General features: G+C 43.3%; 1 long non-coding RNA gene across 16 annotated transcripts in view; it reads right to left on the bottom strand.

Moving 5' to 3' along the window:
• Positions 1–4483: 4483 nt before the first annotated feature.
• LOC109566376 (uncharacterized) overlaps positions 4484–19620 on the bottom strand; it is a 63500-nt gene continuing 48363 nt past the window's right edge. For 14 of the 16 annotated variants that reach the window (XR_011569382.1, XR_011569378.1, XR_011569393.1 and 11 more), the window contains one exon: positions 4484–18716. This is a non-coding gene — a long non-coding RNA (uncharacterized lncRNA). The remainder of the gene's footprint in view (positions 18717–19620) is intronic. The other 2 variants (XR_011569383.1, XR_011569386.1) reach the window with 2 other exon arrangements.

Raw genomic sequence — 19620 nt, 5'->3', positions numbered from 1 at the left:
GGCCTGGCGTGCTGTGATTCACGGGGTCGCAAAGAGTCGGACACAACTGAGCGACTGAACTGAACTGAACTTGGTTAAGGTCGTTGAAAGAATGTCACGAGTCAATATAGAGCCTGTGAAGTGGTGTCTGCTACATCCTGCTGCTGCTGCTGCTCTGTGCGACCCCAGAGACGGCAGCCCACCAGGCTCCCCATCCCTGGGATTCTCCAGGCAAGAACACTGGAGTGGGTTCCCATTTCCTTCTCCAATGCATGAAAGGGAAAAGGGAAAGTGGCACGACTCTTAGAGACACCATGGACTGCAGCCTACTAGAGTCCTCCATCCATGGGATTTTCCAGGCAAGAGTACTGGAGTGGGTTGCCAGTGCCTTCTCCTCATAAAAGCACAGTGAACACGAATTAAGCAGTTGAAGAATTAAGGTATTACTCCTCATCTCAGGAAGGAGCCATTACACTGAAGAAAAGTTCCTAAAAACTGATTTTTATCTTGTTTAGGGTTAAAGCATGAATAGAAGAATAAATGAAGCATATTAAAAAAAATTTAAACCCAGCTTTTAAATAACACTCCCCTGGTGAATTCCATGTCTTACTTTTTGCTTAAAAAAAAACAAAAACATACTATCACATTTCTGAATGACACAGATTACTCATCACACACATGGGTTATGTTGTGGTGCCATTGGTGGAGGGGCTTTCAGCCATTTGATACTTGTGAAGCATCCCTGACGACACAGCTCTTACACAGGCCACATCTCCTCTAATTTGATCATAATATTCTTCTTTATCCCTTTTAACCAGGGCTCAAAAAGTGTTTTATTTTGTCTAATCTTAATCCACATAACAGTATCAGGAAGCAAGTTCCATCGTCCTCATTTTAAGGAATAGAAATCCACCGAAAGAGATGAAAGTAACTCAACCAAGTATCCACAGCTAAGAAATGGTAGATCGAAGCTCAGTCTATTTGACTCAAAATCCAATCTCTCCGCACCAAAGCCTCTTCCATTTATGTTCATCTGTTTATTCACTGAACAAATATTTATTGGATCCAGCTGTGGGGACCAAGCTGGATGCTGATGCTTACCTTCTGTGGTCTTCTTGCATCTTTCATGCTTTTCAGTCCTCATTTTACCTCCTGTGATTTAGCAGATTGTCTCCTCTTTCAGATTCCTGAACTTGAACCCTGGAGGCACACCATCTTGCTCTTCAACAGCATCTCCTATAACTAGGTTTCCAGTTGCCACCCAATCCTGGTACCTTTTCTCTGAATAATCTACTCTTCAAGCTCCTGCAGAGCACAGTGCTCAGATTCACATGCACTCATCCACAGTCTTGGAGACCGATACAGACCCAAGCAACCTGTTGCTGCCTCAGTCTGGGGCAACGGTCCCTAACTCAGGCCAAGAAGATACCAGGAAGATGGATTTTTAGTCTAAAGTGGCCTTCTTCTTCTGTCTCCAGTTACCTCCCTGACACTCATGGGGCCCCACAGGGAGAATGAGGCACATCGAAACAGAGGAGACTCATCAGATGTGAAATTCATTCCCAGCTTCGGAACCCACAGACCTCTGAATGTTTTTTCCATCAGCTCAGTGCACTGAGTTGCAGATTCCACAGTCTACCATATTATTAGAACTTTCTCCAAACATTTCAGTAAATCTCAATGGACTGCTCTTCTGAAAAGCCCAAATGCTCATGGCAGAGGTGTTTAATCATGGCACTCCATGTTTTTAAATGAGGCGAGTGAAAGTAAGTATTCCATAATTCATGGTGTGCACCCTTTCAGAAAACTTTTTTATTAAGAATTTGATGAATAGTCTAATCATACTGCATATACAGATGACTCAGAATAGAAGATACATGGCAGGAAAAAAAGTTCAGAATATTTTCAGAGGCCTTTTCCCCATCTAGAATGAGATGGCCTGGGACTCAGATTGAAAAGGCAGGCTGTGGACACTCATTTATTGCCCTCAGGGAGAAGAGTGTTTAAAAACATGAATGGGTCTGTTCAGCTAGTTACTTTCCTAGTGTAAGAGAGGCTGGCACATCACAGGGGGTAGGCGGTCCGGTCCAGGAGGGGCTCCAGGCTCTGCCACTCTGAGCTCACCCAAAGGGTTGAGTTTAACTGCACCTCAGTTTCTAATCTTACAGTTGTGAGGATTCAGTCAGACAATACCTGCAGAATTCCATCTTCATGTCAATTGCTCCATAAACGGCAGCTGCTTGTAGGTTCAACATTAACTGAATTATCTAGGCAGAAATTATCTAGGCACTTTCCACTTTTAAAGAAAAATAGGTCACTCTAGATCTCCTCCAGAGTAACAAAAGAAAAAGCTACACAACAAGAAAATGTAGGATAATCCAACAGACACTGAACTGGGAACCAGAAGACCTGGGAGTTGCCAGATGTAGCAAATTCTTATGTGATTCAGAGATAATCATTAACTTTCTCCTGGATGCCATTTTCCTCACCAGAAAATGTTGCAGCCGGAATCCATTATGTCTACTCGGTCTTCCAATGAGATACCAAAGAACTACTTGAAGGGACATTTCTTGCACACACCTGGAGCCCAGATTTTGCACTAAGTTGTAGTTTGTTTCTATGACTACGTCATCCAGTCACTGACTCTTCGTTCAAAGTCCAAACAAAACTTTAAAAATATCATTCAACAAAAGATTTAACTAGATACAGAATCTAGGTCCATCTTGAACCTGAGCAATCAAGGAGAGATTAGTTTTCCAGATAACAATTTGTTCTCTACTATAAGCAAGTTCTTCCTGTACAGATCATCCCTGACATTGGCCATCGCTTTGCAACTAACAAAGCAGCTCAGACGGTAAAGCGTCTGCCCGCAGTGCAGGAGACCCAGGTTTAATCCCTGGGTTGGGAAGATCCCCTGGAGAAGGAAACGGCAACCCACTCCAGTACTCTTGCCTGGAAAATTCCATGGACTGAGAAGCCTGGTAGGCTACAGTCCACGGGGCCGCAAGGAGTCAGACACAACTGAGTAACTTAACTTTCTAACTTTGCAACTAACAAAATGCTGCCATACACATATGGTGTCCATGGTCAGGGTGTCCATGGTCACACTGCTGGTAGAGATTAGACCAGGATGGAACCCACGCCCTCCAGGAGACAAAACTTTTCTTCTTTCCATGTATTTAGTTGCTGCTGATGACATAGCCCTAGCAACATCATAACACCATCCATGTTTTGATGGCATGAATTGAGAAGAGGCACACAAGCTTGCACTCGGTGTCTATTATTTAATAAGCGACAATAACAATTTGTCTTTGAAGGGAATAACTTCATTTTACTTTCCCAGCACTTGGGTGACACTTCCAGAATTTTAATGAACAAATAAAAGATAAAAATCAATTCCTTAATTTGGGAGTGAAGTCCAGAGAGAGAAAGCCAGGTGACCAGAGTCGCTCTGGCAGTAGTGCCAGGCCAGGATTCACTTCCAGATGCCTCACTGTGAGGACAATGTTTAACCAAATCTCTTTTTTAAAGTTTTCTTCAGTTACATTAAGTGGTATGAAATGTATCTTGTATAAGGACCTGGACAGTTTTAAATTATTAAATTTTATAATATAAATAAAATATGTGTGGCAGAAGCTCAAAATCACCGTGTGTGTAGTCTGGGAAGAAGGTAGTGGAGTATGACAGAAAACTGAGTTTGCATAAGCTGGAAAGTTTCCTATGTTTGTGCTGTGCTGTGATGCTGGGTCCGCGGTGGAACGTGTGGCATTCCCTGCTGTGCTCACTAGTTCATCTCTCTTCTAGGCTGTAGGCTCATCTCCGTATGTTTTTGTTTCCTTTAGCATAACTGCTCCACTTGTGCAGTTGTCCCCTTCCTGGTGAGACCCCAGAGGTCACTCACTATAGTGATGTCAAGACAAGGGCATCTTGTGTAAATTGGACAGAGGCAAGAGAGGGCACAAACCACTACCTCTGGGTGATGTTTGCCATGCCCGCTTCTCATCCCGGCTCAGGAGGCTGGCCCTGAGAATTTTAATAGCATGGGGAAATAAGATGTGTCCTGGTAGCAGCTAGAGAGAGGGCTTCCCTGGTGGCTCTGGGGTAAAGAATCCACCTGCCAAAGCAGGAGATGCAGGTTTGATCCCTGGACTAGGAAGTTCCTCGGAGAAAGAAATAGCAACCCACTCCAGTATTCTTGCCTGGAAAATCCCATGGGTAAAGGAGCCTGGCAGGCAGGCTACAGCCCATGGGGTCACAAAGAGTCAGATTGACTTAGTGATTGATCGAGTGAGTGAGCATCTAGAGAAGGAATGCCGGCTGCTGCATCTCCCAGAGGAACATCAGAATGAGAGAAGAGGGAATATTTTTTTGACACCTGGAACTCACCCCAAAGGGAGGCTGAAATATTTGGGGGCCGAGGTGAAAGAGGAAATGAAATTGACCAGTTTCGCCTAGCCTGACCATCTATCCTGTCCAGAAATAATGACAACATTCCAGAGATGAATTTGTCCCCAGAGACCTGTTTAATACCTTCATTTCCTTTGCCGAGAGAAGAAAAAGGAAATACCTAAGGTCACCTGGTGAATCTATGGCAGTTAGGTCCAGTCCCATTTTCTCAGAGTGCTCATAACTGATTCAAATCTGCCAAAATGAAGCCAATAACAGGGTATCAGGTCTTCAGAGTGAAGTATTTAATGCATTATAGAGTTAAGCTTTCTATTTCCTTCTATCTTTAACAAAATTGGCAAATTGCAGTCACATGTATGGACTTGTGGGCTTCCCTGCTGGCTCAGTGCTAAAGAATCTGCCTACAATGCAGGAGACCAAGGCTCGATCCCTGGGTGGGAAAGGGTCGCTGGAGGAGGGCATGGCAACCCACTCCAGTATTCTTGCCTGGAGAATTCCATGGACAGAGGAGCCTGGCGGGTTACAGTCCAAAGGGTTGCAGAGTCAGACACAACTGAAGCGATTAAGCAGCAGCAGCATGTGGACACGCATGCATGGTCTACTATGTTGATTTAAAAATAAAAATAATAATAATCAACTAGAACCTACTGTATAACACAGGAAACTTTGCTCAATGTATGTGGAAGCCTGGATGAGAGGCAGTTTGAGGGAGAACGAGTACATGAATATGTATGGTTGAGTCCTTTTGCTGTCCATGTGAAGCTATCATAACATTGTTAATTGGCTATACTCCAACACAAAACAAAAAATTTAACAAAAAAAAGAAAAGAGGGTGACAGTATACACAAGCCACATGAAGTCCCATACCTGTTTGTCTACTCCATTCTATGCCATCCTCTATCTTCCTCACCTCCTTTTCCCCAACTACACTCCCTAAATGGCTTTCCTGATTTAATGATGCTACCCCATTTCTCTTATTTTGAACCTTGATGTCTACCAACAGTGATTCTGTTAGTTCAATTTTTTTTATCCAGACCCCAAAAACTCCAGAACCTACTCACTGAAGAGAATCAACAACTCTGATCTGGGCAGGACTACATTAAACTGGAGTCATTACATCCCTTTCTCCAGGGGATTTTCACTACCCATTTAAAAGAGTAAAATGATTCTCTTTTATGTGACTCATAAAAGAGAATCACAGCAGTAACCAGGAAATTCGGACTCTGGCCCCACTGCTTTCTTTGGTAAACCTTCTATCTTAATCTATGTTTTCTTCATCTGTTAAAGGAGGCAGGGAAACTTGAATTTTTGCTTCAATATTGGATGAATTTATGAATTGGAGGAGATCAGACAGGTAAAGAAAGGCTTTTCTGAATTAATGATGTCTCCTGTAAAACCCATCACAAAGAAATTAACTCCCTGAGGGAGAATTATTTAGCTAAGCAAATGCTGTGTAAATATGAGAAATGGCATTGATTTTCTTAACGTCACAAACTGTAAGCTAATTTATTAAAAAAAAAAAAGAAAAAATGAATCATCCTTGTTTACTGGGAGTCATTTCTCTTGTGATGTTTTTGTTTGTTTTTTTTTCCCTTCCTCTGAATAGAGTATTCCAGGACTGGAATATTCTGGAGAACTATTGAAGAAACTCATTCTGCCATTGGAAGAACAGATGAAGGAGAATATTGTCCTGGACTCTCAATCCCATTTGATGCTTACTTTTCCAAGCCTACTTTTCCATTGTTTATGCATCCTGTATATCTCAAAATAAGAGATGACACTCTTTTTGTCTAAATAAACCTGGCCTCTTAACTCTGGATGCCCATCCTGTCATTAAGTATCTACCTCTCTTACTAAATGGGCTCTCTTGGTGGCTCAGATGGTAAAGAATCTGCCTGAAATGCAGGAGATGGTGGTTTGACCCCTGGGTCAGGAAGATCCTTTGGTGAAGGGAATGGCTACCCACTCCAGTATTCTTGCCTGGAGAATCCCATGGACAGAGAAGACTGGTGGGCCACAGACTTAACACTCAGATTCTTTGCGACCTCATAGACTAGCCTGCCAGGCTCTTCCATCTATGGGATTTCTTAGGCAAGAATACTGGAGTAGGTTGCCATTCCCTTCTCCAGGGGATTTTCACTACCCAGGGATCAAACCTGCATCTCCTATGGTTCCTGTATTGGCAGGCAGATTCTTTACCACTGCCACCTGGGAAGCCCCAAACTTCTTTAATACCTGTGTTTTAATGGATTCCTCTTGAATCCTCCCTCCCACTTTGTAAGAAACCCCAGACAATCTCTTCAACCTGCAATAGACCAACTCTCTCCTTTATTCATTTACAAACACCTATATAAAAAAGGGGGGCCTCATTCTTTTGCAGCAGGGACCTCCTCCCCCTGCCTTGTATCTGGCTCCTTTCATCTCTTCCCTGGACTCAGCACAACCCCTGGCTCATGATCCAGCCTCCAGACCTGTTGCCGACCACCTCTTCTCCCTTCTCCACAGCACAGTGTGAAATGTAGCTGCCTTGGGTCCCTCCCTGCATAACAGCCCTAGTGTCTCCTCATTGTCTCCCAAAGCCCACACTTCTTGGCCTCCATCATCCGACTGGACACTACCTAGCAGATTCTTCCTCTGAACGCATGTGCACCTCTGTGAATTGGCACCTACCTTTCCTACTTCAGGGAGGACATGTCTGGGAAGCCTTGTTAGTGGCCCTCATGTGGTTTAATTCCTGATGGGCAGCTTGAGCTCACCTTCCACCAACATCTTTCCTCGTGGACTGGGGGTGTCCAGAGCGTCCTCGGGAAAGCATAGCTGACTCCAGCAGACCTCTCTAACCTCTCCCTCTACCTCCAACCGCATATCAAAGAAAAGCTGAATAAATGTTTGGAAGAGTCAACTTAGTATAAGCATCAACTTTCCAAAACTGATCTAGAAGTTTAATATAATTCCTATCAAAATTCCAGCAAAGTTTTTGTAGATATAGACAAACTTACTCTAAAGTTTACACGTAAAAGAATAAGCCCCAAGATAGTTAAAGCAATCTTGAACAAGACCAGTAAAGTGGAGGGATCACTTTTCCCAATTGGCAGGTTTACAATATAGTTATATTGTATATATATAGCAAATCAGTACAGAATTCATGATACAGATCAATAAAACAGAACAGAGAACCCAGAAATAGACTCACACCAAGAGAATTGACTGATTTTTGACACAGGTATAAAAGCAAGTCAATGAAAGAGGTAGACTTTTCCGTAAATAAATGGTGCTGAAGCAATTGGACATCCATAGGCAGGAAGCAGACGAATGAGTGAATAAATGAATAAAACTTGATATAATCTAGCTTAAGGGATTGAGCTCCTTGAAAAATAGAAATCATTTCTGATTAATCTCTGGGACCTAGCACAGCATCTGGAACATGCAGACACTCTATGGATAGTGAATGAATGGATGATTTGTCAATGCTTGTGTTAAGTAGTACAGAAGTGGCCCAAGTACGCATTTGAGATGCTTTTCCTGGGGAAGAACCATCTGCACTGAATTTCAGAGCTGTACAGGATTTGTCTTGAGATAAACTCTAAGACAGGCAGTCTGTTCCGTGGAAAGAACGCTGACATCAGATAATTTTGGAGAAAGCTCAGATCTGAGTTTGAGCACCAGCTTAGTAAGGTACTCACCAATGCTTTTCACTCTGGAACAGTTATCAACTATCTCTGGACCTCAAATTCTTCATCTATAAAGTGTGAAAGAAAATATTTACCTCAAAGTTTATATAAGGATTCATGTTCATATTAGGCACAAACAGTGCCCAGATAGAAAAGACTAAAAAAATTATCTCTATCCATTCAATGATCTTAAAAAGTGTTAAATCAGAATCTGTCTTTATAAAAGGATGTAAATTGTTGAGAAAAATTAAATAGTAGTAAGTTGAACTAGTCTTACTTTTGGTTTTAGCTAAACAGCTTTTTCTGGTCTTACTCAGAAATGCCCCCAGTCAGAATTCTCGGTTCATAACCAAAGTCATAGCTATTATCACTTGGATTTCTCTAAATATTTCCTACTCAAGCAATCACAGCCAATAGCCAGTAACACATGGATGAATGACACTTTTCATTTATCCCAAGCCAACTCTGTTTGGAACTGTTTAAACGAAAATAGATTCCTTCTGTTCATGGGGTTCTTGCAGCAAGACTACTGGAGTGGTTTGCCATTTTCTCCTCCGGGGACCATGTTTTGTCAGAATTCTCCACTATGACCCATCCGTCTTGGGTGGCCCTGTAGGGCATGGCTCATAGCTTCATTGAGTTATGCAAGCCTCTTCACTATGACAAGACAAGGCTGTGATCCATGAGGGGGGAATGGTTAAGGAACATCCCTGGGTTAACAGCCAAATATGTTAACCAATTTTGCCACAGAGACACTTTGAATTGTGCTGCTAAAGAATTGCCAACATCCAATGGATCATCAAATTGCCAACATCCCTTGGATCATTGGAAAAGCAAGAGAGTTCCAGAAAAACATTTACTTCTGCTTTATTGACTACGCCAAAGCCTTTGACTGTGTGGATCACAAGAAACTGTGGAAAATTCTGAAAGAGATGGGAATACCAGACCACCTGACCTGCCTCCTGAGGAATCTGTACACAGGTCAAGAAGCAACAGTTAGAACTGGACATGGAACAACAGACTGGTTCCAAATAGGGAAGGGAGCACATCAAGGCTTTATACAGTCATCCTGCTTATTTAACGTCTATGTACAGTACATCATGTGAAATATTGGGCTGGATGAAACACAAGCTGGAATCAAGATTGCTGGGAGAAATATCAATAACCTCAGATATGCAGAAGACACTACCCTTATGGCAGAAAGTGAAGAACTAAAGAACCTCTTGACGAAAGTGAAAGAGAAGAGTGAAAAAGCTGGCTTAAAACTCAACATTCAGAAAAGTAAGATTATGGCATCTGGTCCCATCACTTCATGGCAAATAGTTGGGGAAATAATGGAAACAGTGAAAGACTATTTTCTTGGGCTCCAAAATCACTACAGATGGTGACTGAAGCCGTGAAATTAAAAGCCGCTTACTCCTTGAAAGAAAAGCAGTGACCAACCTAGACAGCATATTAAAAAGCAGAGACATTATTTTGCTAACAAAGGTCCATTCAGTCAAAGTTATGGTTTTTCCAACAGTTGTATACAGCAGTCATGTATGGATGTGAGATTTGGACTATAAAGAAAGCTGAATGCCAAAGAATTGATGCTTTTAAACTGTGGTGTTGGAGAAGACTCTTGAAAGTCCCTTGGACTGCAAGGAGATCCAACCCATCAATTCTAAAGGCAATCAACCCTGACTATTCATTGCAAGGACTGATGCTGAAACTGAAGCTCCAATACTTTGGCCACCTGATTCGAAAAACTGACTCATTTGAAAAGACCCTGATGCTGGGAAAGATTGAAGCAGGAGGAGAAGGGGATGACAGAGGATGAAATGGTTGGATGGCATCACCGACTCGATGGACATGTGTTTGAGTAAACTCCGGGAGTTGGTGATGGACAGGGAAGCCTGGCGAGCTCCAGTCCATGGGGTTGCAAAGAGTTGGACATGACTGAGCGACTGAACTGAACTGAACTGTATTCTCTGAATTTTTAACTATTTTAAAATCTTCATCTTTGTCTTCCCTTCAAGCCCATGTGTTCAGGGACCAACTTTGCAGCACTGAGTGAAGTCACCTATAGTCCCCAAGAAAACCTGGTAAATCCTAATGTTCAGAGATGAAAGAAGAAAATGAGCCCTGAATTCCTTTGTCATTAAAATTTCTTCCTTGTCGACTGAGTTTCTGTGGATTTGAATGAATTATCTAAGAATCAGTGTTAGCGTTTAATTGGAAGACAGAGGAAACCACAAAGAGTCTGACAAGAAAGGGCAGACAAAATAGGAATGTCTCTAGGCATTGAAAAGTTTGACAGGCGAGAAGAGTTTGTGATTTGCAAAGCAGCTGGAGAACATGAGTCAGCAGGAGATAACTAAAAAAAGTTAAATAATTAAGCTTACATAATAGCTATCTGATTGACTATCTAGATGTGGTTTTAATTAACACTTTTAACCTCTCTTTGTTGGTAACTATATATTATCCAATCTAAAAGTGGAGAACTTTCATTATTACCAAAAATCATTCATCTACAGAGTGTTGGGGGATTTATTTCCAAACTTAGCAAAGGAGCTACTGTCCTTCCAACTCCCTTCCCTCTCTCCTCCTCCCCACACAAACTCCCTTACAATTAGTTCTCTGAGTGGAAATTGAGGACTTGGCTCCTCCTTTCATCATTTTCTGTAGGTAAAGTGGAAGACTTAGTCCATCAGTCCTGTCTGACTCTCTGCGACCTCATGGACTGTAACTTGCAAGGCTCCTCTGTCCATGGGATTCTCCAGGTAAGGCTCCTCTGTCCATGGGATTCTTCAGGTAAGGGATGGGTTGCCATCCCTTCTCCAGGAGATCTTCTCCACCCAGAGATCAATCCAGGTCTCCTGCCCTGCAGACAGATTCTTTACCATCTGAGTCACCAGAGAAACCTTTCTATGTGTAAATTGGGATGTAATGATACGAAGAACTAAATTCTTGAGCAGGTTTACTGGATGGGGGCCCTTTCCTGGACAGAGTAGGGGGTGGAGTCGGCAAAGTTTAAGAAGATTTAGTCTTCCCACCTTTGAGGAGTTCTGAGCTATGTTTAAGATAGATCAATAAATAAATGTCCCTGGTGATGAAGAAAGTAAAAGATCTGCAAAGGAGGACAGAAAATTTTCCCAAGTTTGGGACAGAGTAGTTGGAGAGAAAGGCAAGGAAGAGATACTGGGGTTGGTGCTAAAAGCTCAGCTTCTGGGCACCAGTGCTGAATTGAATCTTGTACACAGAGTTTGGGGTGAAGTACAAAAGAGTAACTTTATTGCTTTGCCAGGCAAAGCAGATCACAGAGGGGCACAGTGACCCTCAAAACTGCTGCAGTCCTTTAATCTGGTTTCAGATAGTCTCTCTGAAACCAGAGACTGAGTCTTCAGTGCTGTGCACAGACTTTCTCTGATTGTGGGGAGCAGGGGTTCCCCCCTAGTTGTTGTGGGCAGGGTTTTCATTATGGTGACTTCTCTTGCTGCAGAACATGGGCTGTAGGGCTCAAAGCTTCAGTAGTTGCAGCACACAGGCTCAGTAGTTGTGCCTCATGGGCCCTAGAGCTCAGGCTCAATAGTCATGGTGCTCTGAGGCTTAGTTGCATATGGAATCTTCCCTGACCAGGGATTGAACTCATGTCCCCTGCACTGGCAGGCAGACTCTCAACCTCTGGACCACCAGGGAAATCTAGGTCTCAGTCTTTTGATGAGTTTCTCTGGTTCTTTTAATCTGGCCCTAGATAGTCTGCTCTGAAATGATGAATGCTAATGTCACGCGAGTGTATGTTCCTCGGTTCTTTGTCTCGTCACAACAAAGAATTGGAGCGATGGACATTAAAGCCCTCGGCGCGTCACAGCTGTAGGGTCTTGAACAAACCGTGTTATAGCTCTTAGGCAAATCAGTGTTACAGCTCTATTTTATTTAGAAGATAGCAGGAGAATCCATCCTTGAAGTGTGAGGGCATGCCAACCCAAAGACTCGAAGAGAAGAGAGTGGAGGAGTGCGCGGGAAAGGAGAGAGAGTGAGAGAGAGAGATAGGGCACACGCACGCGGTGTGTGGGGGCGGGGGGAGAGAGCGCATGCAGGCGGGAGAGAGAGAAAGAGAGAAAGCGCTTTGGCTCTTCCTTTTACATGCTTTTTCCTCCACCTGGGCCTGCCCAATGCAAACTGGGCTTAGTCAGAAGTGCTATTTGTTCTACCTGAAGTCTTCACTCTGGTCCTTGGACCTTCCTTTGACCTTCTTTGTCTTTAAGCCACTGCCATTTTGGACTCCTTTTCCCTGTTCTACCTACCTAACACTAACATCTTCCATTTGTAGAGGATATTAGTTCTGTAAAGAGCGCAAAGGTATTGTATCGTGTATCCCTTGAGGTAGAACCAGGACTCTCCCCCAAGGCTGCACTTTTGTTTCTTGGCTGCTCCCCCCCGTAGTCTCTGCATCCCCTCCCTTCCCTAATTAACAATTGTTGAAAGGGCTTGCATACCCAGGAGCCCCACTGGATTCATCTCGGTTTCAAGGTTGAGTCCTGAGGACCCTGCAGAAAGGGTACCTACCATGCAGCATGAGAGAAGAACTATAAAGTTATGTTACTCCAAAGCTAAATTCAAATCCTGCCCCAGGATACAATTTTAGTGTACAAACTATGTTAGAAAGGATAGCTATGAGCAAAAAAAAAAAAAATGTTAGAGGGAAAATAAAATATAAACCTAAATGATAGTAAAGAAAGAAACTTCTACAGCCATCTGCCTGAAGTGGGAGCAGGGGTGCGGGATATTAACCTTGACTGGGACCTTGAGGGTTGGATAGAATTTTAAAGTGAGAAAAAGTAGTGTTTGGAGGGCAATGATAAAAAAGTTTGGTTTTGCTTAGGCCAGAGTGTGGGAAGAGATAAGCTAAGCCTGAGGGCAGAAGACCTTGAATACTAAGCCAAGGAATTTGTATTTTACTTGCTGAATTTTTACAATGCTGCATCCAGCGTGTCCTTAAGTCAGTACATCCAAATACAAAGGTATGTTTTTATTTTCTTTTTATTTTCCTTATCCAAGGAACCCATAGTAAGATCTTCAGATCTATTGCTGTCTGTTTAAATAGGTAGACATACTTTCTAACCTCTTCCTATACTTTTTCTCAATATAATTGCTAATAGTGACTCCTTTCTCTCTCAAAAATGGGTTGAATGATAAATTACTTGGACATCCTACTTACCTGCTACAATTTGCACTTAGTCCCATCTGGAAATGTAATGGAAATGTAATTCATTAAGTCTTTGGCAGGTGGAAATTTGCAGCTCTCTCTGCTGTTTTCACTTTGCTTGTGTCGACTTAAAAAGTATTCACAACCTAAAAGCTGAGAGTTGTTTTATGCAGTGGGAATTTTTAGGACTTTAAGCCCTGGAGAAAGCATCTCAAGTGATCCCAAGAGAACTGCTCTGAGGAGGTGAGAGGAGGAGCCAGGTTATATAGAAGTTTTGCAACAAAGGGCAGGTAGATTTTTTGTAAATTAAAGAAAACCAGATATCCCAAGTTAAGGAATTTTGCACTTTTTTTGTGTGTGTGAAAAAGTGAAAGTGTTAGTCGCCCAGTCATGCCCAACTGTTTGCAACCCCATGGACTGTGTAGCCTGCCAGGCTCCTCTGTCCATGCAATTCTCCAGGCAAGAATACTTGAGTGGATAGCCACCCCAGGGAATCTTCCTGGCCCAGGGATCAAGCCTAGGTCACCTGCATTGCAGGCAGATTCTTTACCATCTGAGCCAAAAGGGAAGCCTGTGTATGGAAAGATGCAAGAGTCTGAGCTCACTGAAATCGTTCCTTTGATGCGCATCTCAGCTATCCGAGGCCAGTGTCCGGTTTTCACATCCTGAGCTCCTCAGGACTCACCACTCCCTCGTGGAGGGCTGCAGTAGCTATTGTCTGTTTACTGAAGTGGCAGGAAATAGTCCCATTCCTCACCTGCTTTCAGGTTAGACTTGTTTGTCTTGATGCCTCCCTGCTGCCTTCTCTCCTTCAGGTTTAACGTCTGACCAGCTTTCTTCCTTGGGCTTTAGACCCATTTGTCCTGGAAAAGACTCCTTTGACAGCCAGAGCTTACTCAGTGGACCTCCATCCTAGCTGTGCATTTGGGATTAAATGTCCCAACAGGCAGGCTAAGCACTAACCAGGAGAATTCCACACAAAGAAATTTTTCTAAAAACAATCTGATATTTGGTGGTTTTTATAAAATATTTATCCCATCAACCCACTTGAATTCGTTAATATTTTACAACTTCATTTTTGGTTTTTGTTTTAATTTCAGATGAGGTCATGATAGCTTTTGCCATGCGTAAGGCCTCTAAAAGTCTCCCCTTCCCCTTGCTCTAGCCCATCCTCAATGCTCTTGATCCCCTGTATATAGGGTGGGACCTGGACTGGTCCTGGCATTTGGTACTAAATGGGTAAAGCTGGCAAAGACATCAGTGAGGCCAAAGGAATACTAGATCCCCCCTGGGAAGAGTTGAACCTGGGGGATGTTTGTAAGCTTGCTCAAGGCCAGGAGAGGTGAGGTTTGATAGAGCTGTAAGTAAGGGCTGGTGTTCCACATGGGGAGCAGAATGAAAGCACCACCTGCTTTGGGAATCAGGATTTCTCAGGCAAAGGATTCCGTATCCTACCTTGGTCTCACCCTCTCTCCTCCTGCAGGACCCAGATAGAGTCCTGGTCCTCAGCCCACACCTGTCCTGTCTATGAGTCTAAGACCCTTTTGTCTTCTCTTCTGTGGGTTTTCTTAGAGAACAAGGCCCTTCCACCATAAATACTCAGCACTGTCACCAGCAGTGGTGCCCTGTAACTTTGGTTTTACCTCTTCCAGCATCTCCTCTTTACCAAGGAAGATGAAGGAGAGGAGATATTGTCATTCACCATATGCTGGTAGTTGTAACCTCTATACTAGACACTTTACATCACTACCAATATTTAATTCTTATAACAAATAATGTCTAGAAGGTGATGGCAATGATCTCTTATTTTATTTTATTTTATTTTATTTTTTTCTCATAGCCCCGCCATGGCCGGGTCGAGCTGCAGCTCCACCATCTTGGGCCGCCGCCGCCGCCGCCGCCGCCGCTTGCTGCCCGCGCGCCGCCGGGCCGGCCCATCTCTCGGCAGGGCGATCTCTTATTTTAGATGAGAAACTGAGGCTTCAAGTGTTTTTCAGAAATTGCTCAAAGAATCGATGAGAGTGGGATTCCAATGGCAGCTTTCTAATATAATGTGCTGACTCCTAGAGCTGTTCTGGAAGGTGCTGGAAAGTGCTACTGGAAACAAAAATGTTAAGTCATAATTGATTCCTGCCCCCCCAGGAAATGATAGTCCAGTGAGGCAGGCAAGCACACAGAAATCCACCCCAACTGGAGTAGGGTACCAGGAGAATAGACCACATAACCTGTCAAAATTCAACTCAAATATCCCATTTCCTGAGAGCCACTCCACAAAGATTCTAATCAAAGAACTATTATGTGTCTTATGCTAAAGTGCTCTATACTCTAATCAGACCACATATTTTAGCAATTTAATGTACTAGTAGAAAATAGTATTAGATGTAACATTAACAGGCTATGTTTTCATTCACTATATATTTATTCTAGGAGTAATCCTTGAATGTGTACTAAATTCTAGCTTCCTCCCTAGGTGTCAAGAATATAAATGCAAATATGATGTGAATCTTGACCTCCAGGGTCTTAGAATTGGTTTAATGACTTTGTAAGAGCACATTGTATAATTCTAACCATCTATAATCCTTTATTGGGGCTTCCCTGGTGACTTGGGGATAAAGAATCCACCTGCCAATGAAGGACATGTGTGGTTCAATCCCTGGATTGGGAAGATCCCCCCAAGGAGGAATGGCAACCCATTCCAGTACTCTTGCCTGGAGAATTTCATGGACAGAGGAGCCTGGAGAGCTACAGTCCATGGGGTCACAAAGAGTTGGATAGAACTTAACATCTAAACAACAACAACAAATCCTGTTTCAGGGGGCTCTGGGCTGCATTTCTTAACTAGCTCATGGAATTCTCACTTTTCCAGGCATGTGGACGGTATGCAGAGAGTTCTCACCAACTGGGAATAATACTCCATTGCTGGATTAATTCAGTGGACACATGAGAATGAAGAAGGTCAAGGGAATCACCCTGTTGTCTGGAACATAACCACTGATGGGACTTTTCTTGGTATGCATTTGGGTAGGAAAGTGTAAACAAAAACATAAGATGATGAATTTCATCTGCTATAACCAGGCTCTCCCTGAACGATGCATCACCCCTTACCACTCTCTCGCTGCTTCCCTTCCTGGCTTATGTGATAGAAGAGGACAGTTTACTGTGGACCTTGCAGGTGGATATCTGCATCTGAATCCCAGTTTTGCTACCAAGAAACAAGTTGCTTTATCTCTGTGAACCTCACTCACCATCTTCATCTATGGAATGGAAGTGATCATAATCCTGCAGCAATGCCCTTGCTTGGGACCATTAAAAAGTTAATTAAAGGGCCAGCCACCAATCTTGGACTTCCCTGGTGTTTCAGTGGTCAAGAATCCTCCTGCCACTTAAAAAACTGGAAACAGAACTGCCTTATGATCCAGCAATCCCACTGCTGAGCATACACACTGAGGAAACCAGAATTGAAAGAGACACATGTACCCCAGTGTTCATCGCAGCACTGTTTAAAATAGCCAGGACGTGGAAGCAACCTAGATGTCCATCAGCAGATGAATGGATAAGAAAGCTGTGGTACATATACACAATGGAGTATTACTCAGCCATTAAAAAGAATACATTTGAATCAGTTCTAATGAGGTGGATGAAACTGGAACCTATTATACAGAGTGAAGTAAGCCAGAAAGAAAAACACCAATACAGTATACTAATGCATATATATTGGAGAAGGCAATGGCACCCCATTCCAGTACTTTTGCCTAGAAAATCCCATGGATGGAGGAGCCTGGTAGGCTGCAGTCCATGGGGTCGCTAGAGTTGGACACGACTGAGTGACTTCACTTTCACTTTTCACTTTCATGCATTGGAGAAGGAAATGGCAACCCACTCCAGTGTTCTTGCCTGGAGAATCCCAGGGATGGGGAAGCCTGGTGGGCTGCCGTCGATGGGTTGCAGAGTTGGACATGACTGAAGCGACTTAGCAGCAGCAATGCATATATATAGAATTTAGAAAGATGGTAACAATAACCCTGTATACGAGACAGCAAAAGAGACACTGATGTATGGAACAGTCTTTTGGACTCTGTGGAAGAGGGAGAGGGTGGGATGATTTGGGAGAACGGCATTGAAACATGTATAATATCATATATGAAACGAGTTGCCAGTCCAGGTTTGATGCACGATACTGGATGCTTGGGGCTGGTGCACTGGGACGACCCAGAGGGATGGTATGGGGAAGGAGGACGGAGGTGGGTTCAGGATGGGGAACACATGTATACCTGTGGTGGATTCATTTTGATATATGGCAAAACCAAGCAATACCGTAAAGTTAAAAAATAAAATAAAATAAAAAAAACAAAAAAAAAGAATCCTCCTGCCGGTGCAGAGGACATGGGTTCGATCAATCCCTGGTCTGGGAAGATTCCACATGCGGTGGAGCAACTAGGCCTGTGCGCCATAACTGCTGAGCCTGCAGCTGCAATTCCTGAAACCCATGTGTCTAGAATCTGTGCTCCACAACAAGAGAAGTCACGACAATGAGAAGACCTCAAACCCCGATGAAAAGTAGCCCCTGCTCTCCTAAACCCACTCCCAGCAACAAAGACCCAGCACAGCCAAAAATCCGGAAGTGCTAGCCACCAGTCTGAATATCACCTTTTCTATACAGGGCACTGGGGTCTTAGATTACTAAGCACAGTTGAGACAAGCTGCCTTTGAGGCTTCGGTTTCTAAAATTTGGTAGAAAGAGCCTCACCTTGGGGCAATACAGTAGCCTCATTTTTGGTTTTCTCTTTGGTGAGCTCTTTGAGGGCATGACTAGCCTTTATCTTGTTTACTTTCCATTCTCAGAACATTTCTAGTGCCAACTGATACTCAGTAAATGATTGCTGATTAATAACTATATATTTGGGGGAAGCTCAAAGACAGCATGACTTTTTTGTACCAAAAAGCTTATTATAGAATCCACTTTATGTAAGACTCATGTTTCTTCAACTTATTTCTTTTTTTTTATTCTAATTTTTTTTTTCAATTGAAATGACTATTCTTGCTTGGAGAATCCCATGGACAGAGGAGCTTAGCAGTGTACAGTCCATAGGGTCCCAAAGGGTCAGACACAACTGAAGCGACTTAGCACGTGTAATTAATTTACAAAGCTGTGTTAGTTTCAGGTCAGTTGGTTCAGTTATACACATAAGGCTCTCTTTGTACAGTCAATATTTTCTCCACAAGAGTCTTTTTTTACTTAATTGAAGTTTCTTTCCTATCCCCTTCTTTTAAGCGAAGTTATCAAAAAAACAGATGGTTATGTGCATCCATAACCACATACCAACAATGCAAAGCAGTGACGTGACCCTAAGTGGGCAGAGTGGTAACTAGGAATGCAGGTCCTGTTACTTTATCTGGATTCAAGTCCTCACTCTGTAGTTGGGTGACTGGGCAGGTTGATTCACCTCTCTGAGTCTTGGTTTCCTCCTTCTCTGTAAAATAGAAATAGCAACACACAAAAAAGGAAATAATATAAATAATTAAAATGGTACCTACCCTTTGGAGGGCAGTTAAGGATGACAGTGTGAAAGTCACTATCCAGCTCACCCAGCAGCATCTGGCCTGTGGCTAGTGCTTTCCGAACTGTTACAGTGACAGCATCTCCCAATCACAGGAGACAACACAAGCCACCTCAGTCTCTGAAAGTCTTAGAACCCTGGATCCAGACCTGTCAGGTCATCTGATTTTGATGGGCACAGGCTGTGCCCAGTAGACGCTGCTTGCTGAAACGATGTTCCTGGAGACCTTCAAAGTCAGCATGTCTAAATTTGAACCCATAACTCTTAGAGGCCCTCTCTTGATCATCATCGTCATGTAGGTCACCCATGTCAGGAGCCTGTGAAGCTTCCTCGCCTCCTTCCTCATGCTCTAAGCCACATCATTATCAAGGGCTGTCAAACTGCCCTTTTTATGACATCTAGGACTCAGCACCAGCTTTTAAATCCCTCTGCCTGACAGGCTTCCTAATCCTTCACGTTGTGGCTGGTCCATCTCCAGACCTCTGATTGGGTACCATCAGAAAGCTGATCCTTCCCACACATAGCTGTGGAAAGAGTCATTCTCACAAACAAATAGGATAACGCCCCACTTTGCAAACCCTTCTTTGACCCCTGCCAGCTCCAGGAAAAACGTCACAATCCATCCCAGTGTGGGAACCTCCTGGCCTCACCAGCCTGCCTCTTCCCAACCTTTGCTCCAGCCCTGAGAGGACACCACTGTGCTTATAACTGACTGCACAGTCCTCTGCCTGAATGCCCTTCCTCTTTGGTCTTCCTAACAGAGTCCTGCTTTTTTGTCTGAAGGCTCTTTCGACTCTCACCTGCTCTGTGACTCTTC

This window comes from Bos indicus, chromosome 11, assembly GCF_029378745.1.
Source record: "Bos indicus isolate NIAB-ARS_2022 breed Sahiwal x Tharparkar chromosome 11, NIAB-ARS_B.indTharparkar_mat_pri_1.0, whole genome shotgun sequence".
Lineage (NCBI taxonomy): Eukaryota > Metazoa > Chordata > Mammalia > Artiodactyla > Bovidae > Bos > Bos indicus.
This window is presented reverse-complemented; position numbering and strand designations above follow the sequence as displayed.